This window comes from Mirounga angustirostris, unplaced genomic scaffold, assembly GCF_029215605.1.
Source record: "Mirounga angustirostris isolate CCGP_5_RB_7025 unplaced genomic scaffold, mMirAng1.0.hap1 SCAF_9, whole genome shotgun sequence".
Classification (NCBI taxonomy): Eukaryota; Metazoa; Chordata; class Mammalia; order Carnivora; family Phocidae; genus Mirounga; species Mirounga angustirostris.
This window is the reverse complement of record NW_026991717.1, coordinates 20,874,761-20,899,498: the sequence shown is the minus strand read 5'-3', so window position 1 is coordinate 20,899,498 and position 24,738 is coordinate 20,874,761. Positions and strand designations below refer to the sequence as shown.

General features: G+C 42.8%; 1 protein-coding gene across 22 annotated transcripts in view; it reads right to left on the bottom strand.

The window, feature by feature from the left end:
- ENTREP2 (endosomal transmembrane epsin interactor 2) overlaps positions 1 to 24,738 on the bottom strand; it is a 481,153-nt gene that overhangs the window by 401,050 nt on the left and 55,365 nt on the right. For 5 of the 22 annotated variants that reach the window (XM_064570017.1, XM_064570006.1, XM_064570007.1 and 2 more), the window contains one exon: positions 758 to 925. The exons of the other annotated variants lie outside the window; for them this stretch is intronic. The gene's annotated coding sequence lies outside the window, so the exon portion shown is untranslated. The remainder of the gene's footprint in view (positions 1 to 757; positions 926 to 24,738) is intronic. 22 annotated transcript variants of the gene reach the window in all.

Sequence of the window (24,738 nt, the reverse complement as noted above, 5' to 3'; positions counted from 1 at the left end):
TCAACCATATTACTGCTAAGATTAGCAAAAATGGTAAGTAAACATTATTTCAAAAGGAAAAAAAAAATGAGACAATTGGATTTACTGTGAAACTAAAGAAGTTTAAGCTTCAGGGCCTCCTACACACCAGGTTGGGAGAGGCCCTAGCTTGTTTGTATTGGTGGTTTTGTATTATTTGGGATAAAGATGTCCCCAAACTGTACGTGCTTCAGGCCCCATAAAACTATGATCTGCCTTACAACCAGCACACATGGGGCATCCAACAAGTCTGTGCTTCCTGCTTTAAAAGAGAGAGATGGAAACATTTTCAACTTTGGTGAGGACAAAAGCGAGCCTAGATCATCACACCCAGGCAATAAAATCAGTATTCTCCCTCTACCTTTCATAATTATCAACCCTGCTGTTCCGCCCACAAAATTCAAACCTAGAAGCCCTAAGCCCACTTGCCATGGTACTGGGAGGTGGGGTCTTTGGGAGGAGAAGAAGCCTAGGTGAGATCATGAGGGGAGAGCCCCTATGATGGGATTCATGCCTTTATAAGAAGAGGAAGAGAGAGTGCTCCCTCTCTACCAAATGAGCACCAAGCAAGAAGGTGGCCATCTGAGAGCCAAGAAGAGAGTCTCATCAGGAAATGACTCTGCTTGCACCTTGATCTTGGCCTTTCAGCCTCCAGAAATGTGTGGTATTTTGCTATGGCCGCCCAAACTAATAATACCCCTGCCGCCCCTCTAATGATCATACCAGGTCATGCACTCACCTGACTGATGAACTCAGCAATTTAAGCCACTGTCTGTCTCCGTACCACTGAAGTTTTATACATAAATGGTGAGCTCCACTGTTTTATAAACGTTACAGGAATATGCACCCAAGGATTCTCTTTTCTCTGGAATCTGTCAGGTTCTTTAGAGAGTCAGCCTCTTCTCATCTGCAATGAGATTTTCTTTTTAAATCCCTCTTTAAACATTTCCTTTTGTGCGATGTCTTAGCCTTAAGTACTAAACCTTAAAGAAAAGTTGTTTTCCATTCACTGCCTTGTTTTAGATATGCACTCCTTGCTCTTTGAAAATGGCAAAAGAAAGGATCTCAGGGCCACCTGCTTTGAGCTACCCAGCGGTAGAGGGGCTAACTGACAAACCCAGTTAGAATCCTGGTCCCAAGGACCTTAAAGCCACATGCAGCAGAACTCTCTGCCAGATAAACCATTAGGCTGAACATCAAAATGTAAAGCCACTAAAAGTTAAAGTGCTCTCTTTGAAAAGGAATAACAAAACCCTAAGGTTCCTCCAAACCTAGTTTGAAAATCATTGATCTGCATTACTGTCAAGCAAGAAGCAAAGAAAATGTAGGATTTTTTCCCTCTGCAAAAGCCGGGTCTCCTCTACCTTGTCCACAAGAGGAGGGCGAAATACACCTGGCGTGATGCATACACCCTGCCATCTACAGGGAAACTGCATGACACACAGCTAGAGACATGTGGGATGAAACTGCAATTCTCATTTTAGCAACACCTGTACCCATAGTCATTCAGAAATGGTGAATATTTGCTCCAGTTTAAAAACACACAGCATACCTTCTAGACCATGCCTGTTGGTCCCTATTCCGCAAGGAGCATTCCTACCTGAGCACAAATCCTCAGCTTACCGGGCACACACTCACCACCGGGAGCAGCCCCGAGTCCATGTCCTAGTCTCTGAGGTCTGGCTGAGCCAAGATTTGGGGCACATTCATGTGATCGACACATATTTATGAAGTACCTGAAGAGTGCCTGGGTTTTGTCTCAGTGAATAAAACAAATGACAAGCTCACCTTTGTGGGGTTTATGTTCTAGAGGGAACACGTCCTAAGTAAGTAATTTAAGCAAGCACATGAGAGAGTGATAAGTGCTCCAGGGGGGAAAAGAGAGCACTAAATGGGGGAACGGGGAGTGACAGGGAAGGCCTAGATTTTTATTTCTGCTTTTTTATAGTGGTATAGAACACATAGTATAAAATTTACCATCTTAAGTATTTTTAAGGGTACAGTTCAGTAGTGTTAGCTCTGGGCATCATTGTACAACAGAAATTCTACCCACTAAACAGGGGCGCCTGGGTGGCTCAGTTGGTTAAGCGACTGCCTTCAGCCTAGGTCATGATCCCGGAGTCCCGGAATTGAGTCCTGCATCAGGGTCCTGCTCGGCGGGGAGTCTGCTTCTCCCTCTGACTGTACCCCCTCTTGTGCTCTCTCTTTCACTCTCTCTCTCTCCAAAAATAAGATAAAATCTTGGTGGCGCTTGGGTAGCTCAGTCGTTAAGCGTCTGCCTTCGGCTCAGGTCATGGTCCCAGGGTCCTGGGATCGAGCCCCGCATCGGGCTCCCTGCTCCACGGGAGGCCTGTTTCTCTCTCTCCCACTCCCCCTGCTTGCGTTCCCTCTCTCGCTGTGTCTCTCCCTGTCAAATAAATAAATAAAATCTTTAAAAAAAAAAATTAAAAAGATAAAATCTTTAGAAAAAAAAATTCTACCCACTAAACAACTGCCCACTGCCCCTCCCCCAGCCCTAGGGATCTCATATCCGTGTAATCATAGAGTATTTGGCCTTTTGTGACTGTTTATTTTACTCAGTCTAATATACCCAAGGTTCATCCACGTTGTAGCATATGACAGGATTCCCTTCCTTTTTGAGGCTGCATAGTATTCCACCACGTAGGTATAACACATTTCTCTATCTTTCTCTACCAGTGGACACTTAGGCTGCTTCCACATCCTGGCTATTGTGAATGATGCAATTAACATGGAAGCACAGGCATCTCCTCAAGATCCTCTCATCGGGGAAGGCCTAGTTTTAAACGGAGTGGTCAAGGTGGTTCTCACTGAGAAGCTGGCATCTGAGGGAAACTGAAGGTGGTGAGAGAGAGAGGGAGCCATGAGAACATCTGGCGGCAGGGGGAGTGGGACAGGCCAGGGCCAAGGGGCTGAGCTGGGAGCCTCCGGGTGCAGCAGGAAGACCAGCGGGAAGCCTGAGAGGCTGTGGGGTGGGGGGAGCCAGGCCAAGAGTGTCAGGAGAAGAGGAGACCTGAGGTCAGAGGGGGCAGATCATGCAAAGGAAACAAGGCAGGAGCTCTGCAGGATCCTGAGCAGAGGCGTGACACGCCGATCTCCACGATAAAGGAGCTGAGTGGGGAGCTGCGAGGAGGTACTGCAGTCCCCAGAAGAAGACGACAGTGGCTTGGACTCGCTGTGGCAGTGGAAGAGAGAGGCAATGGTCACATTCTGACAGACTTGATACTCCCATTAAAGGGGTCGATGGAGGGTGTGGACACAGAATGAGGGAGGACCCCAAGCGTGCCGCCTGAGCAGAGGGGTGCTGCCATCACTGCGAGGAGGAAGGCTTCAGGGAAGCAGGTCAGGGTGGACACAAGCATGGGGTCGGAGATGCCCAGTGACATGCACCTCACAGACCCCCCCCTTCCCTCCTGCCTCCGCGGGAGTCCCACGACTTCTTGCCTCAGCACGGTCTCCACCTTCTGGGCAGGGGAAAATTCCCAATTTTAATCGAATTCCTGTCACTCGGGGTGCCTGGGTGGCTCAGTTGGTTAAGCGTCTGCCTTCGACTCAGGTCATGATCCCAGAGTCCTGGGATCGAGTCCCGCATCGGGCTCCCTGCTCCGCGGGAAGCCTGCTTCTCTCTCTCCCTCTACTGCTCCCCCTGCTTGTGTTCTCTCTCTCAAATAAATAAATAAATAAATAATCTTAAAAAAATAATAATTCCTGTCACCCTTTCATCGGTAGCTACGCAAGGCATCCCTGCCTGTTCAGAACAACCCCACAGACTTCTATGAACTCAGTATCACCTATTTTCTGAAGATAGATTTCTTCAAAGCATAGCGCTGTTTGGGCCAACATGCACTAAGAGCAGAACACGGAGAATGCAAAATAACTTACGGACAGGCACCTGGCACAACATTTTCACAGACACTTTCGGTTCCCCCAAAATATAGTCCCTCCTCGTTTCCATCAACCAGACCGAACAGACAGCACAGTCACCCATGACCTCGACAAGGGCCCTGCTGTCCTTATTTTCTACAACAGAATGGCCCCTCGATAGAAGTACAGGGTCATGGGGCACCTGGGTGGCTCCGTCAGTTGAATGTCCCATTGTTGGTTTGGCTCAGGTCGTGATCTCAGGGTCATGAGATCGAGCCCCGTGGTGGGCTCCACGCTCAGCAGGGAGTCTGCTTGAGATTCTCCCTCTCGCTCTGCCCCTCCCCCCCCCGTGCTCTCTCTCGTTCTCTCTCTAAAATGAATGAATGAGTGAATGAATGAATTGCAGGTTCAGCAGGAAAACTCACTTTAAAGGATCCCTTCAGAATTGTGAAAAGTTCTGACACCTGATTAAGGAACCCTAAGAATTCATCATGATTAAGAGAAGACTTCCTGAAATTCTTGGATAATCAAGACACAATCCACGCAACCAGCCCACAGATCCTGATGGGGTGACAGGACACCCAGCCACGCAGTGCAGGGAGCTCAGTCAGGACGGGTCACACCTGAGTGCTGACCGGCAGCCCGCACCTTCTGGCAGTAAACAAGAGATCCTGTATATGGACACGAGACTCACGGTGGGGTCCATTTATCGTGAATTTTAACAACGAATGCTCAAAACTGGGCATAGTATATACTCGTCAGCAGCAATAACCCTGAAATACACAGTAGACAACAGCAGTCTAGTGAAGTAATGAGCCCCCAGCAAAGAAGACACTAAGACTGATGCGCGGGTCACAGGAAAGAGGAATGTGATGTGCGTGTTCACAGTCCCGAGAAGGGCAGCAGAGCCGAGAAGGGACACCCCACAATTTCACAGAAGACTCGCGCCCTGCAGGACAGGTGTGCACAGGTGAGCGTGAGAGCACGGGGAGACATCACAGAGTGACACGGTCTCGTCCCTCCACCAAAAGCAAACCCGTCCTGGGTCTGCCAACCGGTGACTTACAAAACCTATTAGGAATGAAAAAACTAGGACGCAGAGGGGCCCGGGCCAGCTTCTCGGGCAGCCTATGAAAAAGCTGTGAAAATAAAACACTTGCATGCTAACAGTTACAGTGACGCCACGGCCGATGAGCCCTGAGGCCTCTCTGGCAGCTCCTATAGCCCTCCATTCGGTTAGGGAGGGCATCCACGGAAAGAAGCGACTGGAATGAGTTAGCTGCCTGATCTGTGAAGGTGGCCGCGTGCCTGGGTGAAACCTGAAATCAATAAACCCGCCAAGGGTTTCAAATTCCAGAAGACCTCTTTCCTACGGGCTCGCATTTCAAAAGTTTTTTATATATTTTTTTATTTGACTCCAATATTAAAGTTTACCTCGAAGGCAACCTGCTTGAAGGAGTTCATCAAAAGACTGTCCTCTCTCCCTCCCCTCCCCTCTCCCTGTGAAGAGAGGGGACAGAGCAGGTGGCCTGTAGCTGCCCCGATCCGCCCCCCCCATCACAGAACAGAGGTTTGGTGGGGCAGGGAAGTGAGTGTGTGGAGGGGCGGGAAGTGGTTAAAAACCCAGGGCGCCAAGCTATGGGGTCCAGTACCCTTGGCTTCCCAGTTGATATTATTTATTACTGACTGGCATTCAAGCTATTTTTACATATTGTACTAGTAATCTGAGAAGGAGAATAACAAAATACCTGGTTTAACTTAGTTTAACTGGAGAAATTTAATCATTCCTCATTAATAAGCATAAATCGTAAGAGTAAATATGTTTCCCATTCCACATCAGATTAAATCTCATAAGGTTCTATTTCAGCACTAAATATCCTCTCACATATGCCTTCCTTTCTTCACTATCGATTTACTGAGCACCTACTACGTGCCAACCACTGTTCTAAGCACTGGAGATACAGCACTGAACAAAGCAGACAAGAATCCCTGCCTTTGTAGAGGAGGGGCAGGCAACAAACAAAGAACAAAAATAATAAACAATAACTACAGCAAACAAGTGAATGTTCCAGAATGCTAGACAGGGATGAGCAGTGGGAGGGAAAGAGAGCAAGTTGTGGGGATAAGAAGTAGGAAGGGACACTTAAATGGAGTGGTCAAGGTAGGCCTCCTGAGGAAACATCTGAACAAGAGGAGGCAGTGAGCGATGCTAATATCTGGGGGAAAAGCATTCCCAGCAGAGGGAACAGTCCCAGTAAGGGCCCTGAGGCAGGAGCTTGCCTCGTGAGCACCAGTCAACAGAGCAGGGGTCAGTGTAGCTGCAGAAGGCAAGGAGGCAAGAAGGAGATGAGTCAGAGGGGCAGGAGGTGGCTGGGTGGCTGGGTAGGTCATCTAGGGCCCTGGAAGCCACTGCAGGGTATTGGGCTTGGACACAGAGAGAAGCGGGGAGTCCCTGGAAGGGACTAAGCAGGGAGGGATGTGGTCCTCCTATGCTTTAATGGGGATCTCACGCTGCAAATAGAATGTTGGGGGACCAGGGTAGAAGCAGGAGACCTGCAGAAAGGCCTCCCCAATGACCCCTCAAGAGACTGGGGGCTGGAACCAGGGGGACAGTAGGGATGGTGTGGGGACATAGCTGCATTCTGGATATATTTTGAAAGCAGAGTCGACAGTATTTGCCAATGGACTAGTCAGAGAGAGAAAAAATGGAAATCAAGGACACCTCCCAGCCCTTTGGCCTGCTAGTCTGGAAGGACAGAGCTGCCACGAGCTGCGGTGGCAGGGACAATGAGAGGAGAAGGTACGGGAAGACCAGGAGTTTACTCTGGGGATGTTGAGTTTTTAGAATGTCAACCAGATAGCCAATCACATTGGTCAGGCAGGCGACCGGATGCAAAAGGCTGGAAGCTCAGGGTAGGGACCTGAGCTGGAGCCAGAATTTGGGAGATATCAATTAAACCTTATATCACATGGCATCCACCATAAAGTTAAAAAACATGAGAAAGATTCCCGTTTTCACAAAGCAGGCCCGATAACAGCCTCTCCTACATTCCTCTGAAGTATCGGTGAAGAAGACAGAGAAAAAGATGAGAACCAGAGCACCACATCAATGTCTGACTCAGGGAAGCAGGTAGCTAACTGATCATGAGGTCATGAGGCAGGTGGCCCTGGGCTGATGAGCACCTGGCCGGACTGAGCTTTGGAAAATGGCAGGAGGGAGCTGTGGTCTTCTCCTGTTGATCTTAGATGCTAGTCCGTGATGCTGACCCACAGCAGCCTCAGCGCCGTCCCATCCCTCCCCCCACCAGCACTTACACACCCACTCCTATCATTTCCCAGCTCCCCAAAGACTGGCAGGAAACCCTAGCCCCATAGTGGACTACCTTTTGAGACATGCAGCTCCCCCTTGAACTGGACAGGTGGGAACAGGACCCCAATGTCAGTACCTGGGCTGACTGTGTTGTTTTCTTAATTCTCCATCATCACAGAAGGGGCAGGACCTCTGGAAGAGAGCCTGCCAGAAGCTGGGAATTCACACCCAAACCAAGCCACCCCTCCACTACCCACTGCTGAGGTGGTACCACCGTGGCCCGTGGCCCACATGAGCCCTCTCAGGCCCTGCTGACTGATAAGCCCCGGGTCTAGCCTGAGCTCACACCTGGTTCAAAGAGAAAGAGAGAGCACTCTAGAGATAAAGATAGTAATGGTGAGATCATTTGTACCCAAAGCCCAGCCCCAAACGCCACCCAAAACGAGAGTGAGATAGAGAGAAGTGTGGGGTCAGGACACAAGGCTACTGAGCAGGCCCAAAGCACGTGCGGCAGAATCCCTGCCAAGCATGGGAGGTGCTGGGGCAAATATATCCCCTCTTCCTGAACTGCCAGCAGGTCCTTGGGAGGACAGAGTCAGGGTGTGGCCTAGCACAGGGCTGGGAGTTGGAGAGACCCGGATGTCAGCTCAGTCCAGCGCAGCAGCAGGGCAGGGAGCGGGAGGGGGACAGATGGTGTCAGCCAGCACCCGAAACCTTGCCCTGAGCCAAGAGTCGGGCCCCGGGTGGGGGTGCAGAGTTGGGGGACAGGGAAGGACTAAGGCCCAAGATGGCGGAGCTCAGAGACAGACACCTTAGGCCACTCGATGGTGAGACAGATCCACACACCACACTCAATGGAAGCCATGTCTGACCCAGCGCTCTGCCTCTCGTCTTCCCAGGGCAGACCCATGCCCCTAAGCAGGGAACTGGCCCATTCAAAGGAAAACAACCAGCAAGGAATGGAAGCACAGAAGTGTCCACGCATCACAGATAAGAGGCAGATGATATATCCCAGACAGTTTGCTAGAGCTGCTGAAGAACCACAGACTGAGGGCTTCAACAACAAAGCTCTGGAGGCTGGAAGTCCGAGATCAAGGTGTCTTTGGGGATGGTTCGTCTTGAGGACTATGAGCAAGAATCTGTTCCATGTCTCTCTCTGTGCCTTACAGATGGCTGTCTTTTCCCTGTGCCTTCACACCATCTTCCCTGTGTCCCTGTCTGTGTCCACATTCCCCCTTTAATATAGATGCCAATCAAAGTGGATTAGGGCCCACTCTAAAGATCTCGCTTTAGGGGCGCCTGGGTGGCTCAGTCGTTAAGCGTCTGCCTTCGGCTCAGGTCATGATCCCAGGACCCTGGGATCGAGCCCCGCATCAGGCTCCCTGCTCGGCGGGGGGCCTGCTTCTCCCTCTCCCACTCCCCCTGCTTGTGTTCCCTCTCTCGCTGTGTCTCTCTCTGTCAAATAAATAAAATCTTAAAAAAAAAAAAAAAAAAGATCTCGCTTTACCTCAATTACCTCTGTAAAGACCCCGTCTCCAAGTAAGGCCACGGTCTAAGGTACTGGGGGTTAGGACTTCAACATACAAACTGGGGGTGTGTTGGAGTGGGGAAACACAATTCAACCATAACAACAGGAAACAAAAATTACCCTAAGACAGAAGTATTCAGGAGGGCTATGGACACTGTCGTCACTTACCCAGCACCCGTTCCCTCCTCCCTACAGTGTAAGAGGCTGTACTGAGGACAGTACATCACACAGTCTCTCCTGCCTCGCCAGATTCACCGATGTCGGATGAGCACACTCTAGGGCCTGAACAAAGGTGGGTACAGGGCAGTCCTTGGCCACAGTGATGGGTCAAGGAGTAGGCCTTGGCCGAAGCAGGTCCCTTTAGCAGAAAGTCCAAAACACGTGCTCAGACAAGGCCATGTGTGGGCATGAGGTCTAAAACTACTATAGCCATTTTGCCACTGTGGGGCCAAAGCTGAGCCACAGAAGAGGACAGAGAACCAAGAGAATAGCAGAAAAAATTTAATCTCTAATTACTAGACCCACCTGAAGCTCATCCTAACTACAGCAATCCACAAATCCCGTGGGATAGCAATGCCAAGAAAATCTAACATAAAACTATCAGTGCAAAGTGTGTCCTGGTAAACTTGATCATTTTTAAGAATGGAGAACTCATCACTCTCACTAGTAATCAGGGGGTCACTCTGTCTCCTCATATTGGCAAAAACGTTAAAGAGTAACAATACTAAGTGATTGTGAGCATATGCATAAAAAGGAACTCTCAAATGCTGGAGTGGACATGTAAATTTGGATGGCCTCTAGAAAAATCCCCCCCATCCCATCAGGCCCCCTCCATCCCCTGCCTCCCCTGAAGATGCCTACATCCAAATGCCCTTCGACTATGCCAAAGAGAGTGTGCAGAGGTGAGGAAGGTTAAGGATCCTGAGATGGGGCGATCACCCTGGGTTATATGGGCGGTGGGTCGATGTAATCACATGAGCTGCCTGAGCCCTTATGAGCAGAGAGCCTTTCCTGGGTGTGCTCAAGAGACAGGAGGCAGAAGAGATCCAAGAAAGGCTCCAGCCACTGTTGCTGGCTTTGAAGATAGAGTTAGGACCTCCAGCTAAGGAATGCAGTGGCCTCCAGAGGCTGACAATGACCCTCACTGACAGCCACAGCAGGTAGAAAAGGATCTCAGTCCTATAGACACAAGAAACTGATTTTTGCTAAAAATCAGAAGCAGCAAGGAAATGGGTTCCCCCCACGAGCCTCCAGGAAGGAGTGCAGCCTGTCCAGACCTTGGCTGTAACCCAGGGAGACCTGTGCTGGACAGCTGCAGAACTGTAAGACAATAAATCTGCGCTGTTTTAAGGCACTAAACATGTGGCAATTTGTTATAGCAGCAGTAAAAAACAGACAGCTGCTTTAAAAAGAAGCACAGCCATGGCTCACACAGCCGACGAGGCCCGTGTCCCCTGGCCAGCGCACTTATACACACCCTAGAAAGAATAGTGCTGGCCAACAGAACTCTCTGCAGCAGCGGGAATGTCCCACACCTGGCTGGCCACTGAGCTAGCCACTAGCCACTTGGGGCTACCAGGCCCTTGACAGGTGGTTGGTGCAAGTGAGGAACTCTATTTTTAATATCTTTAATCCTAACTCACTTAAATTGGAACAGTCACACATGATCTGTGGCTCCTATATTGGACAGCAGTGTCTAAAGCAGAGGTTGTCAGGGGCACCTGGGTGGCTCAGTCAGTTAAGCGTCTGCCTTCGGCTCAGGTCATGATCCCAGGGTCCTGGGATCGAGCCCCGAATCAGGCTCCCTGCTCAGCGGGGAGTCTGCTTCTCCCTCTGCCCCGCCCCCCACTCAAGTTCCAGTCTCCTTCTCTCTCTCTCTCTCTCTCTCACTCAAATAAATAAATTAAATATTTAAAACAAATAAAACAGAGGTTTTTCAAACACTGCTGCACGTCAGAATTTTCCTGGAGAGATTTTTAAAATGCTGATGCCCAGGCTGCCTCTCAGACCAACTAAATCAGAATACCCCAGGGGTGGGACCCAGACATCAGCATTTTTTTTTGAACTCTCCAGGGGATTCCAAATGTGCAGGTGAGTTTGAGACTCAGTGCCCCAGGGAAATGGCCACACAAAAGCACTCACAGGCAGATACAGGAACCATAGCTGAATCCCCCACTTGGAACACTGAGCCATGGAAAACTCTGAGGTTTCCATTCATGCAACAAAATGTTACATATGCAAGTTAAGTAAAAGACACGGTCTACACATATCAACATGGGTAAGTATGCAAAACACAGCACTGAGTAAAAGAAGACAGCACCGATGACTGACGACACAATACCGTTTGCGTGCATTTTCAAATACACCAAACAATGCTCTGTGTTGATTACAGACACACATGCATCTAGTAGGAAGTATAAAAGTGTGGGCGGGGAGGACACACACAGACTGCAAGATGGTGGCTACCCGCTGGAAAGGAAGTAAAGATGATGCTGTGGGGGTGGGGGCTCTGGGGGACTTGTACCAAGAGAGCTTCAATTGTACACAGCAATTTCTTTCCTTTAGAAAGAGTTGAAGCAATTATGGCAAAATATTAGTGTCTGTTATATGTGAATGCTCTGACACAGTATATGTTGTAGATACTTTTCTCTATACCTTTCTGGGTGCATTAAATTTTTCGTCATAACAAGAGACCAACATATGAATCTCTAGGCAGAATGCACAGATCCCACAGAGGGCAGCACAGGAGAGGGTGTCTCTCGGGGAGCTGGCTGGACTATATTGTCTTGAGTGAAAGAAACTTATTCCTAGGTAGGTTTTCCTTCAAGTGAGGAGCCAATTCTCTTCAAGAATTTAAGGAATGGGGTACCTCATTGGCTCAGTCAGTAGAGCGTGCGATTCTTGATCTCAGGGTCATGAGTTTGAGCCCCACACTGGATGTAGAGATTACTTTAAGAAAAAAAAAAGATTCTAAGGGGTAAACCAATTATGAGCCCTTCTAAAAACAAACAAACAAACAACAACAACAACAACAAAAAACCCACAACTACTGGACGACAAAATCTGGCCACGCATGAATCAACCAAATGAGGAAGTAGGCATGCCCTTCAGTAAAGGAAGCAGTTTAGGAGAATGTGGTGCCAGGGACGCTGGTGCACCAAATGCACCTAAATATGGAACAAAGGTGAAATACTGCAGGAAGTAGGGCAGCGGAGAATACAAATACTACTAACTTGCCCTATGAACTTAACAGTCTAACTAGAAAAAAAAAAAAAGAGAGAGAAAGAAAGGTAAAATAATGAGATTAATATGCCAGACACTGCCCTAAGTGCCTTAAATTACAAATAATAATAACAACTCACTTAATGTTCACAACAACCCTATGAGAAAGATACTATTATTGCTTCTATCATATCAAGAAGGGAAACTAAATCACAGTGAGGCTCCCTGATTTGCCCAAGGTCAAGCGGCAGAGCTGGGATTTGAACCCAGGCTGTCTGAGTGCCAGGGGTTAACCCCCATGCTATACTGTTTTCTGTGAAATGAAGTATGTGTCTGCTAATTTCCACTGCACTGGTAACAGGCATTCAAGAGACACTTTGTACAACTGAAGAGTTTTTGAAAAAAAAAAGACTCCAACCACTTAAAAATTTTTATAACATTTTCTACTGGACTGTGAGGCATATTCATATTCTGTTTCTTGTTAAACTATAACAAAAAATAAATTTAAATTTTAGTACTTATCCTTACAGTAAAATGTATATATAATTCTCTATACACATACTCTCTATTTATATCCATAAACAGAGGGATGCCTGAAATGCTGTTCACCAGATGGCACATTGATGGGTATTTGCTGGAGGTGGCATTTTGTATGCTTGGTTTTTCTCCTTTATTTTTTTATACCTATCTGTATTGCTTGAATGTTTGTAGTGGTATTCATTATTTTTCACTACAAAGTTATTCTAAACAAAATGTCCATGTAATGATATTTTGATAAGGCTAAGTAAGAAATAAAATGCCAATCAAAGAACCTCGCATAGAAACATTGGGAAAAGGAGGAGCATAAGGACATTAAGAGGTAGAACATATCTGTAAAAATGATGTGTAGGATCAGAAATGTCTTTTGAAGACTGCATCCTGGGTGGACTGCCAGCAGACAGAGCCTCCGGGAGCCAAGGGCAGAGAGCTCAGGAGAGAGCAGGCTGTGCTCGGAAGGGACAGGATGAAAGGCAATGCACTTTTAGCTAGAAGGAATGCCACGGAGACTAAAAATATAAGTACAGAAGAGGAGTTCATACTGAAGGAAGTAAAGATCAGAACTTATACCCTGGAAAACCAAACTAGTGATAGAGGGAAAAGCTTCAGAGATTCTATCAGAATGCAAAAACATAAAAGAACACCACTTGACAAAGTCTACTATAGTGAGAAAAAAAAGGAGAGGTCACGGGATATGAGGACAACATATATAGATAAAAGGTGCTTCAAGATGAACTGGTAACTATTTTCCAAAGAAATACATGCACCACTGTGGTACAAAAGCATACACTTATTGTATCGAATAAAATATTTCTCTACCAGTAAGCACTCCAGATACTGCCTGAAATGCTCTCTGAGCTGTATATAGTAGAGGGACCAATTTGTTCTACCATATCAGAAAAACAAAGCCTGTTTATTTATTTGGAACACTAAATTCTTTGGTATTCTAAAATAATATACACCTCTCTCTGTTTCCCTTTCTCACCCACACCTACTCTCACACTCACTAGATAAGAAGTTCCTTTAAGCTAAATTAAAGTATAATTTGAGGTATAATTTGTATCAATAAAGTATAATTTGAATCAACAAATATAATTATGTCACATGAAAAAAATTAATATCTTTAAAAGAAACATGGCGAAGTGAGGTCAGCAAGATGGTAAAATGGTTTTCTACTATCATCCGCCACAGAACCCATGGACAAGAGTATCCTTGTGGGAGTCCAGGAGTCCAGCAGAGAAGTTTCAACAATTGAAGCAAAAAAATCCAAGAACAGAGGCACCCAAGAGAGTAGGAGAAGCAATTTCACTTTGCCTGCATCAGCCCTCCCACAAGGCAGCACAGCTCAGTGCCAAGAGAGACCCCTCAGCCTGTGATGTCTCCCGTGGGGAAAAATGAAAACATGTAAGAGGTTTGCCCAGGTTCCCTAGCTGTGTGAGACACTGCCCAAAAGGCCTACTTCTTTCTTGCTCCACCGAGAATAATGAGGGGATCTATACAGCTCTCAGTACCTGCCCTGGCTTTGTGGGCTTGAAAAAAAGCATATGATCTTAAGAACTACCCCTCCAAGAAAAAAATTAAAAAGTAGGCAGCAGGCACACACATAAAAGTTCTGAGAAAGCCTCAGAATCCCTAGTCGGACTGACTGTTGAAGATATTTCCTCCAAAGCCAGTCAATAAAGACCGGAGGAGGTGACTGCTTCTTTAAATGCAAGAATTAAAAAAAAAAAAGGTGCCCACTCTCACCACTTTTATTCAACATAGTACTGGAAGTCCTAGCCAGAGCAATTAGGCAAGAAAAAACATAAAAGGCATTCATGACAGAAAAGAAGTAAAACAGTATCTGTTTGCAGATGATATGATCTTACATATAAAAATTCTGAAGATCCCATGCACACAAAAAAAACTGTTGGAACTAATAAACAAATTCAGTGAAGTTGCAGAATACAAACTCAACATACAAAAATCAGTTGTGTTTCTATACACTAACAGTGAATTGTCTGAAAGAGAAATTGAGAAAACAATCATTTATAATAGCATCAAAGGGTGTCTGGGTGGCTCAGTTGGTTGAGTATCCGACTCTTGGTTTCAGCTCAGGTCATGATCTCAGGGTCATGAGATGGAGCCACGCATCAGGGTCCACACTGAGTGGGGAGTCTGCTTTAGATTCTCCCCCTCTCTCTCTCCCTCTGCCCCTGCTTGCTCGCTCATGCACTCTCTCAAAAATAAATAAATCTTTAAAAAAATCATCAAAAACAATATAATACTTAGGGGTAAATTTAACCAAGTTGGTGAAAGACTTGCACAATGAAAATTAACATTGATGAAAGCAATTGAAGATGGCTCACATAAATTCAAAGATATCCCATGTTCATGGACTGGAAGAATTAATATTGTTAAAATGTCCATACTGTGCAAAGTGATTTACAAATTTAATGCAATCCCTATCAAAACCCCAATGGCATTTTTCACAAAAATAGATAAAACAATCCTAAAATTTGTGTGAGAGCACAAAAGACCCTGAATAGCCAAATAAATCCTGAGAAAGAAGAACAAAGCTAGAGACATCACACTGCCTGATTTCAAACTCTATTACAAAGCTACAGTAATCAAAACAATCTGGTACAGGCATAAAAACAGACACACAGACCAATAGAACAAACTCGAGAACCCAGAAACAAACCCACATATATATGGTCAAGTAACAAGATGCCAAGAACACACAAGGGAGAAGGGGCAGTCTCTTCAACAACTGATGCTAGGAAAACTGAATATCCACATGCAAAAGAATGAAACTGGACCCTTATCTTATACCACTCACAAAAATTAACTTCAAATGGGTTAAAAAATGTAAATAGAAGACCTAAACTAAAATTTCTAGAAGAAATTATAAGAAAAACTCCTTGACACTAGTCTTGGCAATGATTTTTTAGTAATGACATTAAAAGCACTGGAAACAAAGGCAAAAACAGACAAGTGGAACTATATAAAACTAAAAAGCTTCTATACAAAAAAAAAAAGAAACAACAAAATGAAAAAGCAAACCATTTGCAAACCACATATCACATAAGGGATTGATATCTAAAATATATAAGGAATTCATATAATTCAACGGCAAAAGAAAAAAACAAAACAAAACCACCATAAATAATCTAATTAAAAATGAACAAGAGACTGAATAGACATTTTCCTAAGAAAGACATAAAAATGGCCAACAAGTACATGAAAAGGTACTGAACATCACTCCTCATCAGGGAAATTCAAGCCAAAACCACAATGAGATGTCACCTCACATCTTTTAGAATGGTTGTCATCAAAAGACAAGAAATAATAAGTGTTAGCAAGGATGTGGGGAAAAGAGAATCTTTGTAGATTATTTTTTTTAAGATTTTTTTTATTTATTCATTTGAGAGAGAGAGAAAGAGAGCACAAGCAAGGGGAGAGGCAGAGGGAGAGGGAGAAGCAGACTCCCCGCTGAGCCCGGAGCCAGACCTGGAGCTCAATCCCAGAACCTGGAGATCACGACCCAAGCTAAAGGCAGACACCCAACCATCTGAGCCACACAGGAGCTCCACCCTTGTAGATTATTGGTAAAAATGTAAATTAGTATAGCCATCATGGAAAACAGTATGGAGGTTCCTCAAAAAATTAAAACTACAACTACCATACAATCCAGCAATCCCACTTCTGGGTATTTATCTAAAGGAAACAAAATTAGTATCTCAAAGGGATATTTGTACTCCCATGTTCATTGCAGCATTACTCACAATAGCCACAATATGGAAACTACCTATGTGTCCATCAACAAATGAATAAAAAAAATATGTGTGTGTATATGCGCCCATGCATGCATATACATACACGTACACACACACACACACAAGAATATTATTCAGCCATAAAAAAGAAGAAAATGCTGTCATTGCAACAACATAGATGAAACTGTGGGACATTATACTATGTGAAATAAGCCAAATATAGAAAGAAAACTACTGTATGATCTCACTTACATGACATGGAATCTAAGGCTATTTTAAAAAAAATTGTTCATAGAAACACAGAGAATGGTAATTCTGTGGGTCTATAAGGTGGAAATGAGAAGACGTTGGTCAAAGTGTACATAATATAAATCTGTTATAACATAAATAAGTTCTGGAGATCTAACGTACAAAATGGTGACTTGTTAATAATACCGTATGTGTACTTTAAATTTACTAAGAGAGTAAATCTTGAGCATTCTCACCACAAAAAAAGGTAACCATGTAAGGTGATGGTTTGCTCATTTAATTGTGATAATCACTTCACAGTGTACAGTTGACCCTTGAACAACATGAGAGTCGGGGTACCAATACCCCGCACAGTTGAGAACCCACATGTAACTGTTGACTCCCCAAAAACTTAATTACTGATAGCCTACTGTTGATGGGAAGCCTTACAGATAACCTAAACAGTGGATTAATGCATATTTTGTAAGTGCTATGTATTATATACTATATTCTTACAATAAAGTAGGCTAGGAAACAGGAAAAAATTAAGAAAGTCATAAGGAAGAGAAAATGTATTTGCAGTACTGTAAAAAAAATCCATGTAGAAGTGGACCTGCACAGTTCAAATCCATGTTGTTCAAGGGCCAAATGAATATGTATATCAAATTATCACATAATACACTTTAAATATATACAACTTTATTTGTCATTTATACCTCAATAAAGGTGAAAAAAAATACAAAGCAGCAACAAGTCCAAAACCTATAAACTGAAGAACAATTCTGGCTTTCTCTGAAATACTACTAAAGAATAAAAATGACCTTCTCAAAAAAACATGGCAAACAGATATACACTTTACAAGTATCAATTAAAGGAGATGAGAGTAAACAATCTTTTATTTGGGTGATCAGAGAGCAAAATGACCAACAAACATTCATTTAACTCTCTGATAATATAAGCTATGAATTCACTTTCCACCTTCATCCTTCCAGAATTATTTAGATTACTTACTAACAATACTATAATAACCCCTACATCCACTGCAGCATTATTTACAATAGGGAAGATAAGAAAACAATGTAACCTCAATGAGATACCACCTCACACCAGTCAGAATGGCTAAAATTAACAAGTCAGGAAACAACAGATGTTGGCGGGGATGCGGAGAAAGGGGAACCCTCCTACACTGTTGGTGGGAATGCAAGCTGGTGCAGCCACTCTGGAAAACTGTATGGAGGTTCCTCAAAAAGTTGAAAATAGAGCTACCATATGATCCAGCAATTGCACTACTGGGTATTTACCCCAAAGATACAAAAGTAGGGATCCGAAGGGGTACATGCACCCCAATGTTTATAGCAGCAATGTCCACAATAGCCAAACTGTGGAAAGAGCCAAGATGTCCATCGACAGATGAATGGATAAAGAAGAAGTGGTATATATATACAATGGAATATTATGCAGCCATCAAAAGGAATGAGATCTTGCCATTTGCAACGATGTGGATGGAACTGGAGGGTATTATGTTGAGCGAAATAAGTCAAACAGAGAAAGACATGTATCATATGATCTCACTGATATGAGGAATTCTTATTTGCAGGAAACAAACTGAGGGTTGCTGGAGTGGGGGGTGGGGTGGGAGGGATGGGGTGATTGGGTGATAGACACTGGGGAGGGTATGTGCTCTGGTAAGCACTGTGAATTGTGCAAGACTGTTGAATCTCAGATCTGTAACTCTGAAACACAGAATGCAATATATGTTAAGAAAAAAAAAGAAGAAGAAGGTAGCGGGAGGGGAAGAATGAAGCGGGGGAAATCGGAGGGGTGGACGAACCATGAGAGACGATGGACTCTGAAAAACAAACTGAGGGTTCTAGAGGGGAGGGGGGGTGGGAGGATGGGTTAGCCTGGTGGTGGGTATTGAGGAGGGCACATTCTGCATGGAGCACTGGGTGTTATGCACAAACAATGAATCATGGAACACTTCATCTAAAACTAATGATGTAATGTATGGGGATTAACATAAGAATTAAATAAATAAATAAATAAATAAATAAATAAATAAATAAATAAATAAATAAATAAATAAATAAAAGAAAACAATATAAGTGTCCATCAAGAGATGAATGGACATACACATATGATGGAACATTAGTTGGCCATAAAAAAGGATGAAATCTTGCCTTCTGCAACAACACGGATGGATCTCGAGGTTACTATGCTAAGTGCAGTAAGTCACAGAAAGACAAATACCAGATGATTTCACTTATATGTGAAATCTACAAACTAACTAACTAACAAAACAAAACAGAAACAGACTCATAAATACAGAGAACAAACTGGTGGCCAGAGAGTAAGGGGGGAGACGGGGATGATGGGACAGGGAAAACAGGTGAAGAGGATTAAGAGATATAAGCTCCCAGCTATAAAATAAATAAGTCACGGGGATATAAAGTACAGCATAAGGAACACAGTCAATAATATTGTAATAACTTTGGTGACAATAACTAGACTTATTGTGATGATCATTTTGTAATGTTTATAAACATCAAATCATTATGTTGTACACCTGAAACTGGTATAATATTGTATTTCAATTATACGTCAATTTAAAAAATACTATAGTAGTCACCAAAAAAAAAAAAAATGGAATTCCACATCTGGCAATCTGACCCTGTATTAAGTTGCACTCACCAACTCTACAGAACACCTCCCATGTTTCCTATGAAAAAAACAATTGGAAAACTAAACTAAACTAAACCTAAAAAGCAGCACTGAAATAAAAAACAAAATTGTAAAGTCGTTAGCAAAAACCTACAAGAATTAAGTGAGTTCAGCAGCATTGCAGAATACAAGATTGATAACCAAGATGTAACTGAATTTCTAGATACTAGTAACAAGTAATTAGACAATTAACTTTTAAACAATACCATTTACAATAGCATTAAACATGAAAAGACACGAAATAAATAGGGTTAAGGCTCATAAAAGATGTATCGTAAGACCTAACACTTGAAAACTAAAAACCGCTGCTGAAAGAAATTAAAGACCTAAATTAAAGACCTATAAATGGAGAACTATAATGTGTTCATAGGGCATAACACTCAATACTGTAACAACATCAAACCTCTCCAAATTGATCTACATTAGTGATTTTTCAACTAGGGGTGACTTTGTCCCCCCAGGGGATTTTTGCAATGTCTGGAAGCATTATTAGTTGTTGTAACTTGTGAGCAGGGAATAATTGTGCTGTCTAGTGGGTAAAGGCCAGGGATGATACTAAACATCCTACAGTCAGAGAACAGCCCCCATAACATAGGATTATCCAGCCTGAAATGTCAACAAAGCCAGTGACAAGGTTGAGAAATACTGATGTATAGATTAATGCAATTCCAATAAAAATCCCAGCAGGTGGGCGCCTGGGTGGCTCAGTTGGTTGGGCAACTGCCTTCGGCTCAGGTCATGATCCTGGAGTCCCGGGATCAAGTCCCGCATTGGGCTCCCTGCTCGGCAGGGAGTCTGCTTCTCCCTCTGACCCTCCCCCCTCTCATGTGCTCTCTCTCATTCTCTCTCTCTCAAATAAATAAATAAAATCTTAAAAAAAAAAAAATCCCAGCAGGTTTCATTGTAAAACTGAAACACTAATTCTAAAATTTACATGAAAATTCAAAGGATATAGAATAGCCAAGACAACTTTGAAAAATAAGATCAAAGTTGGAGGACTAACACAACCTGATTTCAAGGTTTAGTATAAAAGTTACATATGCTGAGAGAGAATTCTCCATGTATTTCTGCATAGTCTGGGCTTTCTTAGCAAGCAGCACTGGAATACATAGTTAAAGGGTGATTTGAATGCCCTGAAAGGTAGAAAGAATGAATTGCTCAGGAGAGACCTTAGAAACTTATCTCGTGTATAGCCAATTTCTTATATTCCAGTGTATTGAACCTAGCCCAGTTTCCTTTCCTTTGCAGGGATTTGTTTACATTGTAGAGTAAGGGTCTGCCCTTCTCTCTCTCTCCTCTCTCTCTCTGAATTCCTCCCCAGTGGGGCAATCCACTGCACCCACAGGTGAACGACTGGCACTCACCATGTTTCCCCTAAGGGAACTGATACAAGATGCACTGTGAGCAATAAAATGTTTGTTCTCTGATACAGAGACCTCATCTCCTGTCAGAACACACACACACACACACACACAGGTTTTTAGCATATTAACCAAGACAGTGTGGTAGTGGCACCAAGGTAAACAAACAGACCAATGGAGCGTTGCAGAAATAGCCCCACATATATACAGGCACAAAAAACTTTTGACAATTGTACAAAGGCAATTCCACAGAGAAAGGATAGTTTTTTCAACAAATGCTGCTGGAAAAACTCGATATCCATATGCACAAAATGAAATAAACTTTAATCCATATATCAAACTACATACAAGAGTTAGTTTCAAGTGAATCACAGACCTAAATATAAAACTGAAAACTGTAAAATTTGCAGGAAAAAAAAAGAGAGAAAAATCTTTGTGACGTTGGATCTGGCAAAGGTTTCTTTCTTTTTTTTTTATATAATTAAGAGGTTTAATAAAGTAAGACGATGCTTATAACATGACATTAAATGAAGAAAACAAAGAGGCAAAACTGCATGCATAGCATGAACCAGTTATGTTACCAGTATAAAGGGCAACAGTAAACTCTTAATAGTGTTTTGGAGAGAAATGGGTGACTTAGATAAAACACCAGAAGCACAATCTATAAAATTAGAAGAAAAAAAAATTGAGAGACCCAGACTTCATAAAAACTGTACACCTCTTGGGGCGCCTGGGTGGCTCAGTCAGTTAAGCATCCGCCTTTGGCTCAGGTCATGAGCCCAGGGTCCTGGGATCGAGTCCCAAATCAGGCTCCCTGTTCAGTGGTGAGACTGCTTCTCCCTCTGCCACTCCCCCTGCTTGTGCTCTCTCACTCTCTGTCCAATAAATAAATAAACCTTTTAAAAATTTTTACACCTCTTATCTTTTTAAAAACACCAAGACATCATTAAAAGAACGAAAAGCCAAGCAACATAATGGGAGAAAGTATTTGCAAAGCATATATTTCATACAGGATTTGTACCTAGAATATATAAAGAACCCTCAAAATGTAATAAAAACAGTGATGTCAGCAAAAAAATGGCAGAGTAAGGACCAATGAATATTTTCTCTGCCATAAAAGAAATGAGAAACTTGGCCCCCAAAAAGTCAAAATCGACTTTTTTCAGAACTCAGAAATAAACAAAAAGCTTGCAGCAATCTAATGAGTGTTTATTAAATAAAAATGGCTGTATCTCAGTAAGAACAGAGAGCCCTGTGGCATTTTAGTTTGCCCTATTCCCATGCCACTTTCCATTTTCTGCTGCAGCCTTGAAAACCAACAGCCCACAGTCATGATGCATACCAGCAGCCTGACAAAACACAGTTGAAGTTCCTTCAAAGTCCCATTCTGGGAGAACTGCCATTATTTGACCTGTCTGGTAGTTCTCTGAAAGAGCTCCCTCATAAGACTGTCTTTATTTGACCTGACTCAGAGTTTGCTCAACATGAAGTCTTTTTCCTGGGGATATTTGTGGAAATTGAGAAAAGATTTTATTTATTTGACAGAGACACAGCTAGAGAGGGAACACAAGCAGGGGGAGTGGGAGAGGGAGAAGCAGGCTTCCCGCCGAGCAGGGAGCCCGATGCGGGGCTCGATCCCAGGACCCTGGGATCATGACCTGAGCCGAAGGCAGACGCTTAATGACTGAGCCACCCGGGGGCCCCCATACATTAATTTTAATCTCCAGGGCAAACACTGTACAGTAACTCAAAAATGTAGTAAAAGAAAAGACAAGGGAATAAAATGATATACTGGAAAATATGTACTTAACACAAAGAAGGCAGTAATGCATGAATAGAGAAAGAAGACATAAGACCTACAGAAAACAAATAGAAAAATGGCAGACATAAATCCTGCCTCACTGGTAATTATATTAAATGTCAATGGATTAAACACTGGCATTCAGTGCTTACTCAAATTTTAAAAGGCAGAGATTTACAGAATGCATTTTTTTTTAAAGATTTTATTTATTCATTTGAGACACAGAGATACAGAGAGAGAGAGAGCATGAGCAGGGAGAGAGGCAGAGGGAGAGGGAGAGCAGGCTCCCCGTTGAGCAGGGAGCCCGATGCGGGGCTCGATCCTATGACGCTGGGATCATGACCTGAGCCGAAGGCAGACGCTTAACCATCTGAGCCACCCAGGCGCCCCCAGAACGCATTTTTTAAAAATAACATGATCTGACTATATGCTGTCTACAAGGCACACACTTTACACTCAAACACACGAGCAGACTGAAAGCAAAAGGATGGGGAAAAATACACCATGCAGACAGTAACCAAAAGAGAGCTGAAATGGCTATACTAACATCAGACAAAATAGATTTTGAGATAAAAACTATTACTGGAGACAAGATTAATAATGATACAAACATCACAACAATTATAAATATATGCACACCTAACAACAGAGCCCCAAAATACCTGAGCAAAAGCAGGAAGAATTTAATACAGAAATAGACAATTCAACAATAATAGCTCCAGAGTTCAATAACCCACTTTCAAAATGGACAGAATATTTAGACAAAAGATGCAGAAGGAAATACAAAACTTGAACAATACTATAAACCAACTCAACCTAAGAGATATCTATAGAAACTCCACTCATTTGACAGCAAAATATATATTCTTCTGAAGGACACATGGAACATTCTCAGTATAGATCATATGCCAGGCCATAAAACAATAAGAAATTTGAAACAACTGAAACCCATATAGAGTATGTTCTCTGACCACAGTGAAATGAAATTAGAAATCAATAATGGAAGGAAATCTGTAAAATTCACAAATATGTGGATATTAAACATCCCACCACTAAATAACCAGTGCGTCAAATAAGAAACACAGGGAAATTGAAAAATACTTTGATATGAATGAAAACAAAAACACAACATACCAAAATTTAAGAGATGTAGCAAAAGAGTGTTCAGAGGGAAAATTATAGCTTTAAGTACCTATATTTAAAAAGGAGAAAGATCTCAAATCTACTTTAAGAAACTAGAAAAAGAAGATCAAGCTAAGGCAAACAGAACAAAATAAATAGTAAAGATTAGAGTGAAAACAAACAAAAGAGAGAAATTTTTAAAATAAAGAAAATCACTAAAGCCAGAAGTTGATTCTAAGAACAAATTTTAAAACTGACAAACCTTTAGCTATACTGACTTAACAGAGAGTATGAGGGAGGGTGAGAAGGAGGGCAAAGGATAGACAGAAAAAGAGAAAGGGAAGGAGAGAAAGGATTCAAATTACTAATATCAGGAATGAAAGTGAGGATATTACTACTAATATTATAGAAATGAGAGAATTACAAGGGAATACTATGAACAACTGAATGCCAGCAAGTTAAACAACATCGATAAAATGGACAAATTTCTATGAAGAAAAATAGAGACTTTAAATAGACCTATAATAAGACAAGAGGTTGACTTAGTATTCAAAAAGCTTCTTAAAAAAAAAAAAAGAAGAAGAAAGAAAGGTCCTAAGCCTAGATGGCTTCACTGGAGACTTCTACTAAACATTAAAGAGGAATCAACACCTATCCTTGACAAACTACTCCCAAAAACAGGAGAGGGGATAGTTTTCAACTCATTCTGTAAAAGTAGTATTACTCTGATACCAAAATCCACAAAGACACCACAAGAAAACTACAGAACAATACTCCTTATAAATAACATTGAAACACTCTTAACAAAATATTAGCATACCATATCTAGCAACATATAAAAAAGGATTGCACAACATGACCAACAGGAATTTATCCTAGGAATGCAAAGGTGATTCAACATAGAAAAATCGGTCAATATAATAGAAAATATCAATTAAAAAAAACAGGAGGAGCAAACCATGTCTCAATAGACACAGTAAAAGCATTTAAAAACTCCAACACCCCTTCATTATTATAAAAAAAAAAATAAACCTCAAATAAAAAGGAATAGAAAAGCCACTCAGAAATGAAAAGAAACTTCTTCAATTTAATACAGGGCATCTACAAAGAACATACAGCTTACTGAAAGCTTTCTGCCTTAAGATCAAGAACAAAACAAGAATACCCGCTCTCATCACTTACTTCTTTTCATTCAACATTATACTGGCAGTTCTAGCCAGGACAATTAGGCAGGAAAATGAAATAAAAGG